The sequence below is a fragment of the Hemicordylus capensis genome, chromosome 13, assembly GCF_027244095.1.
Source record: "Hemicordylus capensis ecotype Gifberg chromosome 13, rHemCap1.1.pri, whole genome shotgun sequence".
Taxonomy (NCBI): Eukaryota; Metazoa; Chordata; class Lepidosauria; order Squamata; family Cordylidae; genus Hemicordylus; species Hemicordylus capensis.
In genome coordinates this window covers 21,932,613-21,937,061 of record NC_069669.1, presented here as the reverse complement: position 1 = coordinate 21,937,061, position 4,449 = coordinate 21,932,613, and the positions used below count along the sequence as shown (strand labels likewise).

Genomic DNA, 4,449 nt, shown 5'->3' with positions numbered 1-4,449 from the left:
CTCTGGCTTCTCGCGTTCATTTATGTGCATTGAGTCCGGTTTCATCCTCGGCAATTTTGTATGCCCAGGAAGCTGCATATATCCTCTGCCAGACCATTAGTTCATCTACCCCAGTTCTGTCTGCTCTGATAGCTGCCCCCTGAGCCCTTCTCCTCTCTGCTGGAGCGGCCGGGGATTGAACCCGAGGCCTTCTGCATGCAAAGCAGATGTTTGGTCACTGACCTGCGGCTCTTCCCCAAACTGATGTTGCTTTGCAAAGCTGTGCAGATGCCTGTGTGACCTTCTGCTACAAAAGCTAGTCCAGTGAAATGTATTCTAGGCTGGCTTTCACAACAAGCAAGAGGGTAGAATGCAAGTTGTGGAGCTGTGTGTGTTCTTGTTCTGCAGTCGTGTGTGAGTAAAAAGCAAGGTAGGATGTGGGAAAGCAATTGTCTGCGAGGGTCTCAGTGGGCCAGAGGCTCCGTCTTCTCCAGCAGCAGTACCCAACTGTTGAATGAGAGAGGAGGGAAAAGCTCTCTGGCCCAACAGGAGCCTCACACACGGAGCCCAATACAATTGAGTTAGTACACCTGTGTTTGGAATGTACCTCTTCAGACTTGCAGGCGGAAGCCGACAAGTTTGAATGTTCCTCCATCCAAAAGAAGTTCCTTGCATTTTAGATAGCTAGCATGTCCTGGGGAAGGCTGGAATCTAGTGTTCTGTAGTGGTGGTCTAGAGCCCTGGAAATCTCGCTCTGTATATAGTGGTTGGTTTGTATTTTAACGAAAGAGCAGTCCATCATACGAACTCCCACCTGCAGTCTGAAATGGTGCTGTCCAAACAGGTGTACAAGGCTTCCAAGAGAGCTACCCTAACTATGTGCTCGGTGCAGTGGTGGCCCTGTGCACCATCTGGACCGAACTCCACTTTGAAGAGTCACCTGTCTGCAAAGAGGTGAGGAGTCGTGAATGCTGATCTCTTTGATCTGATTCAGTAGTTGCTAATGAGTAGCCATGCACCTTAAGTGGCGCAGCAGGGAAATGCTTGGCTAACAAGTAGAAGGTTGCCGGTTCGAATCCTCAATGGTACCTATATTAGGCAGCAGTGATCATGGAAGGTGCTGAAAGGCATCATCTCATACTGAATGGGAGATGGCCATGGTCAACCCCTCCTGTCTTCTACCAAAGACAACCACAGGGCTCTGTGGGCAGCAGGAGTCAAAATCAACTTGATGGCACACTTTAATACAGTAAGTAGCTGATAGAAACAGCCCATTTTCTTTAGGTTTTTCAGAGGTCTGTGTGAAATAATCTAGGAATTATTTGGAATCTGTGCTTCCTACAACCATTTCCCCTCTATATCTGTAAATAAGCAGATTTTTTGGGTAGAGCGAGATCATTTTCCAGTGTGCCCACCTCCAGCGAAAACTGAGTGAGCCAATGAAGTTTGCCTTTCATGGGAAAAGGAAAACGAACCTCCTTGTACAGTAATCTCTATAATTAATTTGGTTTCCTTTCTCTCTCTCTAGATGGCAGTGTAGCTTAAACTTTGGATATTTTACCTTGAGGAAAGCATTCAGGGGCATTCAAAACAGGTAATCTCTCTGTGGAGGAAGAGTTTCATTGTAACCAGCATAAGTAATGGCTGGAAAGTAGTTAAAAAGTCAGTCATGGAAAGTCAGTCATGATTTTTTCCGCTTTGTGTCTTACATATTGAAAGAAAAAAAGAAAAGTGAAGGATTTAAGGCTTCCAGTATTAATCTGTATTGTTGGTAGGTGTGAAGAACGTACTGCTCTGGGGTGCCAGGATGAAGGGTAGCATACAAATATACATAAGAAGCTGCCATATACTGAGTCAGACCATTGGTCTATCTAGCTCAGTATTGTCTTCACAGACTGGCAGCAGCTTCTCCAAGGTTGCAAGCAGGAGTCTCTCAGCCCTATCTTGGAGAAGCCAGGGAGGGAACTTGTAATACAACATGTATTATGATGTATTACAGAGGGATCTGTAATACAACAGATGCTTAACATACGGGTCCAGATCTGCAGTTGGTGGGTGGGTGTTCTCCAACTTCAGGGATATTCCATGTCCCTTTGCTGAATTTTCAGCTGTTGTTGAAAATAAAAATGGAGATGGAGGAGGTGCAAGGGAAAATGTAGAAGAAGTGTATAGTATGTACTCAGTTTATATGGTAGGGAATTATTCTCTCCCCCACCCCGCCCCTTCCAATGTTCTGGCCAATGAATTTAAAGGCATTGTGATAACTTACCTGACAAACACTAAGCACTTACTTTTCAGTGTGAATAGAACTACATATTTTATAAATCTTTTAATATGAAATACATTAGACTACCTGTATTAAGGTGCATACTTTCTATTATTATTAGTTAAACTATTTATATACTGCTTTTCAACAACAATAAAAAGTTCTTAAAGCTGTTTACATAGCAAAAGGAATAAGAAAATGCTTCTCTGTCCCCAAAGGGGCTCACACTCTAAAAAGCAATACAAAGTGGAGACCTAGGCAGGGCTGAGCAGGGACAGCATCCGACATGTGAGAGCCACCTTTACAGAAGGTGCCTCTTGGCCCAGTGAGCAAGGGTTCTTCCCCTTCCCCTTTTAGGCCCTCTTACTATAAAGCTGCAAAAAAAGACAAATTTCACCCTGTCTTGGAGCAAAATGCCATTGCTTTGTGTGGCTATATTTGTCTCCAGATATAGAAAACAATGAGGAAAAAAATGCTGAGGGCTTCAAGGCTGAATACCATATTTACTTGAATCCAAGACTAGTGTGTTTTTGTTTCTGGCAAGTTCTCTGATGTTAGAAATCAGGGCATTGTCTTAAATTCAGAGTCTACTTCCTTTCAGGTAAATACAGGTATCACCTGTATGTAATCTCTGTTCTTTAAGGGGGTCATCTGAAATTCAGAGACACCTTCTATTAGGGTAAATACGATAGATCATGTCTGCCTCAGTTTACCTCTCTTCCTTCTGTTGTCTTCCCCCATTTAAGCTCCTTACAATAGAGAACTTGCTATCCTCTTTGAAATAGACTCTGTCCATCAGTGGCATAAACTGTTTCAGAGAGCCATGTCAAAAACTGAAAAAAAGTTAATAGCACCGCCTTTTCAGCACTAATAAGCCTTTATCTGGTTATCTTATTCAGGTCTAGACATGACATTGACCAAAAGGGGTCCCGTGAAAAGAAAGCTATGAAGATGACAGAGAAGATAATTTATGTGAAGGGAATTTGGTATGTTTAGCTCAGAGGAATAAATTAGCAGGCTGAGTGAGAGAGACTGAGTTTCCAAATATCCACAAAGCCTCTAGAAAGAGGAAGGAGGAAGCATTATTTGTACAAGGTGAATCTTTGTGGGGTTATCTTCACAAGTATTGCTGAAAATGGTTCTGTTTAAATATCACAACAGACTGGATTGTGCTAAATATAGTTCAGAGCAGGGGTAGGCAACTCCTCCCGCACAGTAGGAGATGATGCCTTCAGCATCTTCCTATATTGCTGCTGTCCAATATAGGTGTTTCTCATAGTCTGGGAAACATGCCAGTGGGGATTCAAACTGGTAACCTCTGGCTTGCTAATCGAGTCCTCTATCTCTGCATGGCTGTGGAACAAAATTGGAAATGGAATTATAATACAGAACTCATGACACTGTTTGCACTTTTTCAACTTACTTCATATCTTGCATGGCATTTCTTTGGTTCTTCTGTTTACACATAGATATGTTTAATTTGTTGCAGTCATATTTGGCAGCTTGCAGTTTACCTTTGTGCATTATGTTCTGCTAAATGTGCAGGCTGTGTGGAGAAAACCGAACCAAAACCACAACCCTGAGAGATAAATCTCTGTAAATGTTAGAATGTCGGTTACGATTTTGTGCACAGTGTCAGTATGGTTAAAGGGTATACTGCTGAGGGACTTAATAACAATCCAGCCTTTAGCTGGGTCTCTGGTTTAGCACTTTACTAGGCCTTGGGAATCTCTCAGCGTATCCTACTCTAGGTTGTGGGGCGGTCCTACCTACCCCCTCTGTCTGTTTCAAGTGACTGCCTTGCTGGAAAGCTACGTGATCATTAAGCTGCAGAGTGCAAAGGAACGGCAAACAACAAAGTCAGGTAAGTGTGTGTGTGTGTGTGTGTGTGTGTGTGTGTGAGAGAGAGAGAGAGTCCCTCTTTCCTTCTTCCTTCCCTTCCCTACTTCTTATTCTCTCTGATCTGCCGTTCTGCAATAATAGATGTTCTTGAGTATTCCTGAGCTTCTTTCCCCTTCCTTTTTCAACCTGCCGCTTTGTCTTCATCTGCCAAGGAGAAAAATTTATGTCTCCGTCGCAGTCTCATCTTCCGGAAAGAAAACCTCTTTGATCTACAGCAGCCCTGATTAAAATCTGCTACAGTCTCCAGAATTTGACCAGCTTCACAGATCTTGCATGGGGGGAGTCAGAATTTGAGGTCCTCT

General features: G+C 43.2%; 1 protein-coding gene across 4 annotated transcripts in view; it reads left to right on the top strand.

The window, feature by feature from the left end:
* OTOA (otoancorin) overlaps window positions 1-4,449 on the top strand; it is a 64,819-nt gene that overhangs the window by 14,010 nt on the left and 46,360 nt on the right. Inside the window, exons 1-2 of one of the 4 annotated variants that reach the window (XM_053276538.1) lie at window positions 1,520-1,573; window positions 3,145-3,340. The gene's annotated coding sequence lies outside the window, so the exon portion shown is untranslated. Of the gene's footprint in view, window positions 1-1,507; window positions 1,574-1,721; window positions 1,751-3,144; window positions 3,341-4,449 lie in introns of those variants that run through there. The other 3 variants (XM_053276541.1, XM_053276542.1, XM_053276539.1) reach the window with 3 other exon arrangements.